This window comes from Falco rusticolus, chromosome 4 (genome assembly GCF_015220075.1).
Source record: "Falco rusticolus isolate bFalRus1 chromosome 4, bFalRus1.pri, whole genome shotgun sequence".
NCBI lineage: Eukaryota > Metazoa > Chordata > Aves > Falconiformes > Falconidae > Falco > Falco rusticolus.
The window spans coordinates 30,147,837-30,162,646 of record NC_051190.1 but is presented as its reverse complement, the minus strand read 5'-3'; positions in this window follow the sequence as shown (position 1 = coordinate 30,162,646).

Sequence of the window (14,810 nt, the reverse complement as noted above, 5' to 3'; positions counted from 1 at the left end):
AGAGGTGAATTCCTGCTGCAGTGAGACGCAGCCTTAAAATGGTACTTTGAAACTGTGAGGAGCAAGCACCACAGTGCCAGGGCAATGGCTTGGTGCTTTTGCTAGCCAGGAGCTGACCTAGGGAGAGAAAGTCCTGTCCTAAAGCAGCCTCTCACAAACAGCCCACCTGCATCTGGAGGATGCTTCTGGAGAGACAGGTGCCCAGGGAGGGTTCTTTGCCATCTGGGGCAGCAGTCTGCCCAACTCTGGCATTAGCTAGCATCGTCGAGCGCTGGGGCTGGTTCAACAGCAAGAGCAGGCAGTTGTATGCATGTCCTTCTGCCACTTTGTATTGGTGCTGCCAAGTAATCTGGTGCTGCATGCATCCAATATGCCCAAACACTCTGTGATCACAAGGATCAGATTTTCAAAGCTATTAGCCTCCCAAATATTCCAATAGGTGACTAATGGCTTCTAAGTGGACTGTGCTCTAACAAACCTGAGACGTACAAAGGGGCAGAGAAAAGACAGAAGGCTCAGGGCTTTGTATCATTTTTAAAAAAGCTGCAACTCTCAAGTGTTTTGAAAGAGTATGTTTAATGTCCAATGTTCATTTCTAATGAAAAGAAAAACCTGAAAGTACCTGAAATACTTCAATTACCTTATTGATCTGTATTATAAAGTATATGTTATTAAGCCGTGTTCTGTCGTGGTTCTGCAGCAACTGATAAACAGCATCCTTGGCAAGTGTTTTCACAAACCCTTTGTTTATATTCCTCTAGTCTGCAAAATGCAGCTCTGTGGAGTTCAGCTTACCCCTATCAATCCATCTTAAAAGCGATGTACCAAAATAGCACCGTAGCAGATACATGAGTCGTCTCAAGTAGTGTATCCCTCTGATGGTCTTAAAAATGGAAATGAAAATTTGCAAAACATAGCCATCATCAATGGCTGGAACAAAAATAGAACCATTACTACACACATTTTTTTTCCACATTATTTTCAAGTTTCAAGATAATACAAAATCACTTTTGTTATCTGCTTTAAAGGCTCAGGTGTCGGAGGAGCCTCGCTCAGAGCAAAGATATGGCCTTTCTCCCCATAAATGAAAGCTGATGTAAGTTACAAAATCCATGTCTCTGACCTGTGAGAGACACAAAACTGGTACGTGGGGAAGAAGCTACAGTTCAAAATCACCATGAAGTCATCAGCAAATCTTTTCCAAATTGTTTTTATCTCCAGCTGGGAAATGTGGTGAAATCTAGACTTCCCTCACGCCTCGCAAAAATCGGTGGTTGAAGTAGCTCATCTGTAAATAATTTAAGTTCCACTTATATGGAATGAAAATTCCAGTGTCTCATCAGGTCATCATAAAGACAGTCAACAAATTGTATCCTGTTTTGTCACAAATCCCTGTGGAAATCTCCTTTGGTGCTGTAATCATGATGCAAGCAGGCATGGGATGCAAGGCAGTGATTCTGCTGAGGCATCAACTAGATTGCAAAGCTGAATTCTAAAAAAAAAACCCTCTCCATTTGTCTGTCTGGTATATGTTACAGAAGCATGGGAATTAAATTTAATGGCCTTTCTTTGTAGAGGCCAGAGTCTCAGTAATTTTAATGCTGGATTATTTTCAAGCTGATTTTTAACTTGACATTATTTTTAAAATCGGGTTACTTACAGAATGGCTGCGTGGTGGGATTCGGGGTCGGACTAGGAATCCTGGCTTGTTTCCTATGGAACTGGAGCAAGACAAAATACAATGAACTACCATTTCAGATATCCCAGAATTCACTTTCAGGATGCTGGAATGTCTCTGGGCCACAACAACATCCCCAACGACCTGAGCTGTAAAAGTACTAATAACTTCTCAGTAGTTATTACTGAGATACCTCTGACGAGGTATCCCCTTGCAGCAGCAGACCTAGGAAGATGCATGGCTTCCCATTCATTTCATATCATCTTAAGGATCTCTGGACCACTCTGTGTCATGGAGAGGTTTATTACTTCTTCAGGAGCCACAGAATCTGTGATGGTGGAGATTAAACCCAGATATCAAACGTTCCAGGCATATACCTGAAAGCAGTCTTGTGGAAAAATTTGGATTAGTATTAAGCAATTTAACAGAGGATGATGCCAAACTGGCATCTTCTTGTTCCAAGAGCTTATAACTTTATCTTACTCAGTGACTAGCACAGCATGTAATTCTCTAGTAGCAAGGTGTGAGTGTTTGGGAAATTTTTATATGGTCTGTGAAACCTGGGAGGAAAAGATTATGGATGTGCATTCTTTATAAGAACGCCGTGAGCTGTACTCTTGTTGAAGGGAGCTGCTTTTGAAGAGAGCAGAGGTGAATGCTGTGACATGCAGAGCTGGAGTGCCTGGGAGATCAGGGCTTGGGTGGAGGAAATCCATGCTGACCTTGGGGCTGTGGGGCAGCAAGGGCACAGGAGGCCACCTCCATGATGTGATGGAGGGGCTGGGTGCTTTCAGGCATGCCAAAGATGAGGTCTGGAGCCACTGAAGAGCACAAAGATTAGGCAGGTTGGAAGCCAAGCACGTGAACTGAGGGCTAGGCCAGCAGGGAAGCTTTTATGAAGGCGTTGTGTGTGCTGTGTGCTTTAATGTAAACCCTCCTTCTGAATTAGCACCACACCCTTTCCACTGTGTGGATCGAAAGGGAGCTCGTTCAAAAGCCATTACTTAATGTTTCTGTTGGATGTTTTCTTAGATTTGTATTTCTCCGATGTAGGAGGAATGCGCATGTGGCATTTCCTAGCCAAAAGCTGGCGTGTGGCTCATGCGCTCAACAGCAGAACATGTGCAGCCTGCTCTGCTGTGCCCTTGGAGGGCTGCAGACGGAGATTGTGTAAGAGGGTCTCTCGCCTGTTTGCACGACGGTAGGGAAGGTTCTGTGAGATGGAGCCAGTAGCTCTTCTGGGTTTTGCAGATGTTTTCTGCATGTCAGCACTCCCAGATTACAGCCTGACCCTGTCCCGCATTCACCTGTGGGGTACCACTGGCTCCCATCGTGGTCCCTCCGCTCCCCAGCCCTGGCTGTGGACACCCTGTAGATGGTGCCACCATGTAGTGCATTGCTTTGAGCGCTTTCTTGTTGGAGGCTTTTTATGTTCGCTTCAAGGACTGCAGATGGCTTACCATCCAGCACAATTCCTTCCTTTGCCCTCTAAAATGAGTTTTTTCCCCAGGTCTCAAATGTTAGTCCAGAAAACGTTTATACTTAGATTTTTTCCCTATTTTCCTCATGCCATATAATCAGCATCACTTTTACAGTACAAATACTTAGGAAAAAAAGCCTAAATTGTCATCATTTGGTTTTGAGTTTATATGATTTCCCTGGTTTTCACATTTTTTGAGTAAAATTCAGTACTCGGGTTTTGTATTGGGCCAGAATCTACTGTTAGAAAACCCCTATGAAGCAGGTGGTTTTGGAGAAGATTGTTGTGAGTGCTCAGCATCTTGGTCATGTCTTGGGAGGCTTAGCTCTCTATTTTCAGACTCCTTGGCAGCATATTTGCAAGCACGGAGAGATCCACTGTTGGCTTTATCTCTGGCCAGGCTGGAAGTCGTAGTAGCTAATTTCTTGTAAGCAGAGCTGACAGCAAAGAAACAAATGGTGACCTCTGTTCCTGGCTGAGATGTCTTCTGCCGCATCAGCCCCAAAATGAGAATACCTTCTGTGTAGCACAAATGCTTTGATAATTCAGGCTGTCAACTTGTCTGCAAAAGCCAGAAAAAAAGATATGAGAAGGCTTCCCTGTGGCCAAGATGCAATACTTCATTCCTGATCCCTTGTTTGCTTTTATGTTGGAAGTTTCACCTGTGGAGCATTTGGTTTTCTAGGTCTCCAGGCATGGCTTTCCTTTAGCAGGCTGTTTAAATACTTACCTTCTCTGCCCTTCCCATCCCACCATACTTCAAACTGGAGAAGGCAACATTTATCCACATGCAGACTGGAAGATGCTTTGTCTGAGCGAGTAACAAATATTTGCAGTTTAATAAAGACTGGAGCTTTCCGTCTTTGGGAACAGGTATTTCAGCCTCCGTTTGGAATAGGTGATGAGGTGATTACTAAACTGTGGTTGCCATGGGGAAGGGAGGAGGGTGATTGCTTTTTGATTGAAGAAACTGAGAGGTACCTACAGTAACTTATTACTAATACACACTCAGGCTGCGCCTGGCATCAATGCATCTTACCCCTAGGGAGCAGCAGTCAGTCTTACTAATGTCTAAGGAGTCAGCTTTAGCAACATTAGTTATTGATGCTGAAGGTCAGCTTTTCAGGACTGGCCGTTCCCTGTAGCATCCCTTGAATTCGGTGTGGCTGGGAGAGTGATTGCCGCAAGGGCGGTTGATTGAATTTGTGAGTGGTTCAAGGGGTACTCACAAATCAAGCAGACAGCTGGCCACCTACAAACAGGCACTTGGGGGCTGCAAAGCATCGGTACGGAATGGAAACTGGAGGCTGAGGGCTTCCTAATAAGTCAGATTATCAAGCTGGTGTGCTGGAGAGCAGCTCCTGCCTTAAAATGCAGAGATCTTAGAAGGAAAGCTGTACGGTGTTGGGGCTGTTGGTGGGGTTACAAAGACGTGCCAGCTGAGCGGTGTGTGTCGGAGGGTTTGTGTCTGTGTTCTGGTGCTTGGAGCACAAGGAAGAGGCTGGCTTTGTGATTAGATGCACCGGGCTTGACTCTTCTCACCCTGGGATAAAGCTGCAGCAATCTCTCCCCCAGGAAAAACAGAAAGGCAAGGGGAATATGAGAAGGGAGTGAGACTTGGGCATAGCAGGTGTTATTTTCTATCGCTTTGGTGACCACATAGAGGGAGACCCCCCAGGCTCCACAGCTGCTTGTGGCTGTGAGACAGCCTGCTCTTGGGCAGGCATCCTGACACCCGCGCCTTGCCAGGGCACAGCTTGGTCTGTGAAAGCAGCACCAAACTGTGGCTGAGACGGGGATGAGCACCTCTTCAGGAGCTTAAGAGTGATGGAGGGGCTGGAGCAGGCCGCGGCAGCTCTATCTGCTGGTCCTGAGAAGCACTGAGCACCTTCATCCTTTCCTAACCCCCTCTCCTGCAGTGTGGCTGAGGGCTGCTCTTGGTGTCTTGTTTCTCTCTGAAAATGGGAAGTAGTTTGGATGCAACCATGCAAAATATGGCCTAACCTCCTGCCTTCTTTACTGGCTGTCCCCTCCAGTATTTCTGGGGGAGCTCCTGTGCTGCATGCAGGTGACAAGCCAGCCTGTTTGCCCTGGGTCACTGTGGGTTTTTCGCCTTGCTCTTCTTCTCTGCTTAGTGCTGCTCCTGTTGGAAACAGCCCCCAAGTAGCCAGAGCCTTGGGAATGACACTTAACTCTCTTATCACTGTCCTTAATGATGAGACAGTGGTGGAGACACATCACCGTAATTGTATTTATCTCCTTCACTGGTTTTTCCTTGTAAATTTGTTCCTTGCATTTGTTTCTGGATGGCAGATGTGTTAATGGCTGGGTAGTTTCAATGTGGTTATCTTTCATGTGCTGTATACTTTGGATACAGAAGCAGTGAGAAGTGATAAGCTCATAGAAACCACTTCTGCATTAATGCCAGTAATTCAGAGATTATAAATATATATGAGAGAATGTCCGTGATTATGAGTATATTTTAATGTTTTGTTTAATGCATTGGTTCTCTGGGGACGGGACAAGTGAAAACCTCATTTGTATAATTTAAACGGCTAGCAATAAAAATAGGAGCAAAGAAAGGACAAATTAAATAATTTATTTTCAAATGCGTGCAGATAGTGTTTCCTTTGAGGACCCAGTCCTTGCAATGGAGTCTGTACGGCTCCAGCCCGTCCTTTCCTGGACTGAAGCCTTGGGCTGTAGAGCCTGCAGGACCAGGCTCCCAGCATCTCCTTGGGAATGGCAGGACTGAGGAAAGTCGAGTCCCAGCTCATGTTGTGCTACGAGGGAGGCATGGGGAGAGTTTCTTGGCATTTTCCATGGTGGGGCCGTGGAAGGGACAGCAGGGACTGCCAAGGTCAGTTGTCCTCCCTTTCCCCTGGGTGGACAGTAGACCGCCGCATACTAAGAGGAGAGGCATATAGGATAAGACAAATGCATGTAGTCCCTGTGTCAGCTCTCTGGTTCACGAAGCAGCTCCTCCTAGCAGAGGAGGTACAGAGGTGGGCTCATCTAAGGTTATTTTCTTTGTTTTCTTTCTTGCTGCTCCGCTATCTAAGCTGTTTTCAACTCCGTATGTGTCCAGCTCTTCGTTCAGGTTTACATTCCATCATCTCTCTCCTTTATTTGCAGATTTCTTATTCCAGCACAGCATGCCAAGGAATAAAAAAGATAATGCTTAACTTTTCTCACAGTTGAGAAAGGACTTGGGAAAAAGCCCAACAATCATCTATCAAAGCATTTCCCATGGGCAAAGGCTGCTTGACCAAATACTCTCAGGCTTATCAGCTAAAATGAAACGCCACTTTTCTCTTTCTCACTCCTTTTGAGTCCTCCTCTCACTAGCAGAGCACATCTCTGCTCCCTCAGGGCAGGACATGGACCTCCATCAGAAAGTGCCGTGCCCTGAGGGTTCCTTCCTGTCACTTCCAGTTGCCGACATGAGAAGGGGCTGTGGGATCTGGGCCATGCGCCTGTGCTACAAGAGCAGGCAGCCAAAATGCCTCTGGTTACCTGTCTGGTTTAGTGCTTTATTCAACAGCTTCAAGCCTGTGGATAAGGAACGTAAGGTCGTGCTGTCCCGTTGCGTTGTACCCTTGCAGCCAACTGAACCAGGGGCAAGGAGCTTTCCTGGTGTCCTGGCGCTGGCTCTCTTGGCTTCCCGTGGCGAGGGACGTGGAGGAGGGGGAGCTGCTCTGTCACCACTGCCAGACCCCAGCAGTCATCACCGCCCCCCGTTTTCCCAAGTTCCACTTTTTACTTGATGGAGTGAAAGATGGGGAAAGAGTGAGTAGTTTGTTGCTCGGAGTTCTGGCTTCCAGTTTGGGCACTGTGCCTTGCGGAAAAGCTTTGCTGTTTCCATGACAATTTTGGTAGCTTTCTGGCTTCTGGGCTGTCCTGCCTGGACTTCAGGAAGGGAATTAGGAATATGAGATCAAGAAGAGTATTTTATTGTTTTACTTGAGAGCAAAGACTTTCCCACCCTACAGAGTCTTCCCGCACTGTGCTTGCAGATGCGGACACGTGGCTGCCATAGCTGTGTTCTTCTGGGACATGTGTCTGCACAGATCCATCTCACTCCCCCGCAGTCAGTCCTGTGATATTGCTTAAGTTACGAATTTCCATTCACAGCTTGTGGTCACACAAGTACTCACTGATTTTGGAGGGACCAGGGTGTTTTAATCTTGATATGCCTACACCGTTATTAACTGGGAATTCTGCTTATATATATGTGATCTTTATTTCTGAGATAAACAAGAAAAGCTGATGTAGATGGAAACCTATTTATTCTTTGTTATCTTAATTTTCACTGCAAGAGCCTGCACATCATCAGGCTGCTGTGTTGTTCCCAGCAAAAGGCAGGCTTGGGAAGGGGATTTATACCCCTTGCAGCAAAGTCCTGGAGGACTCCCTGGAGGATACATTTGCCCATTTTGGCCCCTGAGGGCCCATGTGGAATGAGCAGATGGCTGGAAAGTATCCAACCTTGAGACCTGAAGGTAACCTGAACACATTAGTGAAAATTTCGCCTTTCTGCAGGGAGAAAAATGAATGCATTGCAGCTCAGACCTCTTGTAAAGATCTTATGTGGTATTTATTTCAGAAATAAATTTGACTATATAAAAATGACACCTTTGTACTCAGCCTGTAGTGCCAGATCCAGCTCTGACTTGTAAATTAGGAGCAGATCCATTAAGTCGATGGAATTACAGCAGCTGATATGACAGCAGCCTCACCTTGACAGTATTTCATTCACTGTGGGCTTCACTCTAATCTGCTAGTATAAATCAGAAGAAACTCTGTCGAAGTCAACAGCGGTGGAGCGGGAATGAAAGAGAAGCGGGATCGGCATGTTCTCAGGCAGCAGCTAAGCTGTGCGCACTTCCCTGCTCCCCACCGCCTCGCCGGCACTTGGGAACTGTGCTGGAGCAATGGCATCAGTGATGCTTTTGCACAGACTCTTGATCAGCCTTTCATGCTGCCACATGGATGAGCCCCTGCACCTCCTCCCCAAAGTGCTGGGGTCACTACGTGGACCTTGCGGGGTTGCTCAGCCCACCCCAGCCTGTTTCTTTTCCCACTTAGAGGAGTGGATCACAGCCTTGACCCTGCCACAAGGGTTTGGGAGGAGGATTTATTTTATGCTTTTGCCATTGCATGTTCTCTTCTTGATGCATTTTGGCCAGAGGCTGTGTTACATCATTAGCTTTTGAAGGAGAACATCCCAGCCTTTGTGGAGACTTTGAGTCAGCCCACTCCAAATCCCCATCCATGCTGTGAGGCTGTGCAGGAAGTTCTTGTTTCCTCCTGTGCTACCCAAAGCCCAGATGAACAGTCTGAAAGAGCAGAAGTGCTGGATGGAGCCCTAGGAAGCGCAGGTTCAGTTCCCAGCTGAGGGAGGCAGGGAGGTTACGGAGCCACAGCCGCTCAGCAGTCACACTGACGTCTCAGGTGCGGGTCCTGCTTCCCTGCTGCTGGTTGGGCACATTCATGCTGGAAACACTCTTCCTCCAGGCATGTGGCTTTGTGAGATCCTTGGGCTGCCTCTGCTAATGATTACTGCAAATTTAATAGCCTTATTAGTTTAACCACTCAGACCTTTATCAGAAGAGATTAGCAGGTGTGAGAGAGCTTTAGCATCCTTGGCAGCTCTATTTCTTCCCCAGTAATTGCCTTAAGACGGTTTTATTTCCCCGTCTGGATTTTCTTTCGTTCCCCTTTTTTTCAGCTTAATTCCTGTATTTTTTGCCACCTTTTCCTTCTTCACACCAAGAAATAGCAGCTCATGACTTGTGAGCACCACGTAACGGGATACCTCTTGCCTAAAGACCCATTCATACAGCTCTTTAATTCATCAGCTCCGTTCTCGTGATGAATAGCTGAGGAGAGGAGGGCAGGGGCTGACTGAAAACACCTTGAGCGGAAAATGAAGAAAGGCAAAGCCTATGCAGCACTTGGGGCAGCAGCATGCCCGTGCAGCTGCCCAGAGATGCTGGAGCATCGCCAGCTGGTGATCGGCAGGTCCTCACGAGCTCAGCCTCCCTGCGGTGATTAGAAATGAGAATAGTCCAACCTCCCCAGCCAAGTGCAACGCATCTCCAGGCTGTGGCTAAGCCTGTTTCATGGAGCACAGGAGCCAGCTGAGGAAGCCTCCCCGGAGGCTCTGCTTGAGAATGTGGTCCTTGGTGTTTGGAGGTGCGGAGCTGAGAGCCTTGGCTTGGCCAGGTACCAAGAGCCACCTCCTGCAGGGGCAGGGGAAGGCTGAGCTGCCAGGCAGATGGATCAGACCCCAAGAGCCTGGCAGAGTGCTGCAGCTGGGAAACGCCTGCCTGATTAAGGAGTGATTAAAGTTTGGTAATTTTATCCTACAGTGCACACAGCATTTTGTGCTCCACGGTAGCTCTCTGTTATCATAAAACTCAGAGAGATGGGGTAAGGCATATGGGGACAAGCTGTTAATGCCTGAATCTTTCAGGGGCAGAAATATTTCATATGTATTTTTAAAAATAATGTCTCCTCAGGTGATTTCCCCACCCCAGTTTGCAACATAAACCAGCTGTCTTAGGGTGCAATGAGGTAAGAGGGAAAAGGCCGGGCAGGGAAAACATTTTAAATCAAAGGTGACATTGCAGCTCCATGACGCGTCCCCTTCCCCACACGGTGGGGGCAGTCACACGGTGCCCCCTGTGCTGGCAGTGCTGAGCTGGTGTGTTCCAGGCACCGAGTTCTTCAGGGGCTTTCTTGCAATCAGCAAGAGACACCAAACAGGAATACTCTGGTGTAGATTCCTCACTTGGAAAAAATGTTCTCTGCAAGTGCCGCATCTATCTTTATTGCTGAAATATTTAAAAATTATTATTTTAATAAAATATTAAGGAAAGAATTGGATTATATGACAGCCTCACAACCTTTAATGAGTGGGAACCCTTCTAAGGTAGAAAGCAGCACCCCTCCCACTCCAGATCAGGCACTCACCCTAATGTGGCTCCTCCTCTGCCCCAGACACAGTTTTCCTGGTTGTTTCAAGCTAAGAGTGAAACAAATCCTTAAATGGGGACAGCCAGAGCCTCCATCGCGGGCTGGCAGGGAGGCTTGGGGCTGGGCAGTCGCATGAGACTGCGCTGACTCTGCAGCTGTGCTGTGTCAGTTCTGAGTCCTGGGACTTTGCCTAAGGATGTTTAGCAGGGAGAGGAAGCAACTACTGCAATTCCTGTGTGCCTGGGGCCGACTTAACCAGCAGTCATTCCTTTGCAGAAAGTTTGGGAGAGTTTTATACAACCCCGGTACGTGTCAGGCGAGCAGTACTTCCCTGCTGGCTGGCTTTCCTAGTGGCTCCAGCAATCTCTTGCACCTGCCCACAGCTGCTCTTTTATTTGTTCCAGCAGCTGCTGGTGTTTTATGTTCGTGCAGAATATAGTCACAAAGGTAAACTGAGCCGTGCTGATTATTCCTTGAAAATCTGTACCAATAGTTCTCTGGCTCTTTACAAGAAGGTCATCACAACGCACTGGAAACCTAGGCAGCTCCTGTGCTCTCCCTGTTCTTTTTGATATTTCAAGTCAGGAGAGCTGAGATGTTTGTGTATGGGCTATGCTGTGGTGGGGGGATACAGGAGGAGACACAGGAACCATGCTGGGGGATGCTGGTGTTGTAGATAATTCACCAGCCAGCTTCCATCCTAGTTTGAATCCCAGCATCAATAAATATAATATGTAAAGCACCAACAGGCAGGAATTTTGCTTTGGAGGACATTCTCCTTTCTGGGATGCTCAGGGTTGTGACAGTGAAGGTGCTGGTCTACCCAGAGGGCTGATGAATATTAGAAGACGGATGGATCTGCTGTTTCTGTTGTGTTGCACCGGAGGGGCACCAGGCATGTCCCCTGGGACTCCTCAGCTCGCGCTCTGCAAGTGACTGAGTGAGCATTTCTCAGCCTGCGCTGTGTCAGCATTAGTGTGTCCTACCTCCAGATGGCTGTGTCCTGCAAAGTTTTACTGTTGATCAAACTATGCCAGGTCTGAAATCATCCCCTGATCTCCCCCTACTCTTTAAAACAGGACTCAGGCTAGTGTGGAGGGTTTTTTGCATGGGAATGTAAGAACAAGGGTACTGAATAGACCAAACAATGCTCAGCCCAGCGTCCTGCACCCAATGGTGGCTGGTAACATGTGTCCTGGGAAGGAGCAAGACGGCGGTTATAGGTTGAATACACAGCAACCTCTAAGCCAGAATTTGGCATCATTGTTTTTAATAGCCTCTGGTAGCCCTTTCTGCTGTGAACAGTTCCGTCTCCTCTTGAACTCTTTTTATTGTTTTCAGCCCTCACCGCCTCCTCTGCCTGTGAGCTCAGCGGCTGCCACAGTGTGAGAAAAGGTGCTGCCTTGTCCTTACACATGCTGTCTAATCATTTCACTGCCTTCCCTTGAGTATTTTATTAAAAGAAAAAGTGATTCATCATTCTCCATATGAGGGCTATGTACGAGTCGTGAATGTATGTAACTCTATGATACCTCATACAAAAGATTATCTCTTTTTTTCATCTCTTCAGCAGTTCACAGGCAGAAAATAAACCTGTAGCATCTTTGAGACAATACTGACAGTACAAGAGCAGATCATGGAATATTCCCAGGGAAAGTTACTGAACAGCAACTCTCTGTAAAGGGCTGTCAAGCATTGGAAGAGGCTGCCCAGGGAAGGGGTTGAGTCACCATCCCTGGAGGTATTTAAAAGACGTGTAGATGTGGCACTTAGGGACATGGTTTAGTGGTGGCCTTGGCAGTGCTGGGTTAACGGTTGGACTCAATGGTCTTGAAGGTCTTTTCTAACCTAAATGGTTCTGTGATTCTAAGTAAAGGTGTTCTAAACATCCTATTTTGGTAATATTATAAATTGCCTGTGTTTATTTGAATGGTAAAGCAGAGAAGAAAGACCCGTGGGGGAAGGAGTGGGACTGAGATGCATTAGCAGCATTGCTGTGTGAAAACGTCGTCCTAGAGACATCTAAAATTCCCATTTCCAGTCTGCCTGGGCGCATTTAAAGAGAAACACATATCCTCAACCACACACCAAGTGTGAGACATTTGGCTTGAGCTCCTTTGAGGAAACGATCTGCATTCACCAGCCAGAGCCATGTCTGCTCCTGATTCCTGCAGTGGTCAGGAGTCCCCTGAATACCTATCAAAGTACCTGCCATCCGAAACAAGGAGCCTGTGTGGCCCAGGGGACCCCCAGATCTCTTCTCGGCCCTAAATACAAAGACATTCTTTATCAGCTAGGAGGGGAAAAAAGCCACTTTCTCAGATGCTGAGGTTTCATCTCACTGGGAGCCAGCGTGAGTCACCCAGGCACTGCTGCATTACACAGACCTGTTCAGGTTAATAAAATCACTGCCAGAGCCCAGGCGGCTTGCAGGATGCTATGTGGCTTTCACATTGACGTCACTGCTTTTCATTTACCCTTGGGTGATAGTGACCAAAATTCGTTACTACCTGGCAGCCGTCGGGTAAGCCTTGCAAAATAAATCAGCATTCTCCATAGCAAACAGGTGTCTGCAGCACAAAAGGAGCCGTTCAGATCAGTGGGACAGGAAGGGATTTTTCATCAGACGAGTGAAGACATGAATGGGTCGTTGGGGTGAGGGGAATTCACAGGCAAAGAGTGATAACGGTGGGAAGCAGGGAGGGATTTCGCTGTAGAGACAGTGGAGAAGCAGGTGGCGCACGGGGGAGAGCGACCGAGGGAGACAGAGAGGAGCTGAAATGAGCAATTTGTCTTTATTACAGGAAAACAGCAACACTGAATGAAACTGGAAAATACATCTAAAAGTGTGAAGAGGAGGCGACCTTGCCTGGTGGGAGTGGCCCTTGCCACCGTGTATCTCGGTGGTCAGGAGTGCTGTGGGGCTGGAGAAAGGCAGGGGCATCAGCGTCAGGAGGGGAAGGCACAGGCACGTTCAGGAGAACACACCATCCCTGGTATTTCTGCCTCCGTGGAGGGTACAGAGACTCAGGGCAGGATCCAGGCATCAGCTATGAACTGAGAGGGAAAAAAAATAGTAATTTCTTCTGGGATACTTTAAAATGTGGATTTCTTGCACCTTCACATCATTTCAGAGCCGGGACACCACATGGGATGGAGCTGATCTGGCATCTCTGCAGTCCTTTTGTTGTGGTTTATTCAGGGCAGGGCTAAATACATTGGTCTGGGCAATGCAGGGACGTTTCAGTATTGTGTCACGTCTGGTCCGGGGGGAGGACATCTGTTCACAGGACCTGGAGTCAGTGGGCATTCAGAGCGAGCTTTTAATGCTCCTCAGCCTGGCACGTTTTGCCAGCCCTGAAAATATGCCTTGAAAGAGGAAATAAAATCTCCACAGGCTCTTCTCCGCAGCTACTAAAAGATCAGGCAGTAGGTACACTCCTATATCAACTGCAAAAATGCAGATGTTCTCATCTCCCAGCACACATAAAAGCCATTTCTCACCCAAAGTAAATCTGCGTACTTGTAATTTCTTTCTCATTCGCACAAAAAGAGAATACAAATTGTGGATGGCACTGTGTGTTAAGGAGGAATCTTTTGTTTTCCAGGCAGATTATTGTTAATGGAAAATGTTTCTGAACAATCATTACAAAGGTGGGAATACTGTTGGGTTGAACGGCTATTTTTTGCCTCTATTTTTTTGTGAGCAAAAGCTCTCTAGAAGGCAGGAGGATATTATTTGAAACTTAGACTCCCCAGAATATCATTCCCTGCTCAGTAATACAAAAAAGCCCCCCCCAGCCATCAAAACCTGAGTTCCATTAAATGTTAAATCCTCTCCCAGGAAGGCTGCTGCGTTCCTTTTGGGGCATGCTAAGAGAGTGAGCCCTGCTGCAGCGGGTGCTGGTACACAGGTAGCCACGGCACGGGCTCCTCTGGCACCAGGAGACGGTGTGCATCCGTCCTCTCCACAGCACTGGGCCAGCACAGGGAAGGGGCTGATCCCTAGTTTCATTCCAGCCTTTTGGGTCTTTGTTGCATTTTTTTTTCCTCCCACCTGTTGCCTGGTCTGATGTGTTTTCACTTAGATCTTTGGGAGAAAGGTCTCCTTTTGCTCAGTGCAATAGGATTTTCGAGCTTTAGTGGTGCCTTTCGATGCTAACATAATAAAAGTATACCATTTATTTATCAAAGCCTCCTTTAAAGGAGATGATGGAAAAAATAGGTTTTAACCTACTTCTGGTTCTCAGGAAAAGCAAGCACTTTGATTCTCTCCTTCCCAGACAAAGAGCATTGCATTAGTAGATTCTGATTTTATTAGCTATAAACCACTTTCTGTTTTTATTTTCACATGCCATTGACTTTGGTACAGACACAGCTGAACAAGGGTTGGTTTTTCAAGTGCAAATCATGTTAATAGATGCCCGGTTCTTTCCATTCTACCCACAGGAACATAGCTGCAAGAAAGCAAGCTGACGCCCAAAGAATATTTTCCTATTGCATTTCCTAAATCACCTCCAAGGCCACATTATTCCTTCTGAATTCCCACGTGTGGAATGGTGATGGTCGCTTTAGTACTTCTGGCACTGCCTCTTCACATCAGGAGAATTTATTTGTGTGGAGGAGTGAAACAATACGATCAGACAATGAAATCTCAAGTGGTAAAGTGTG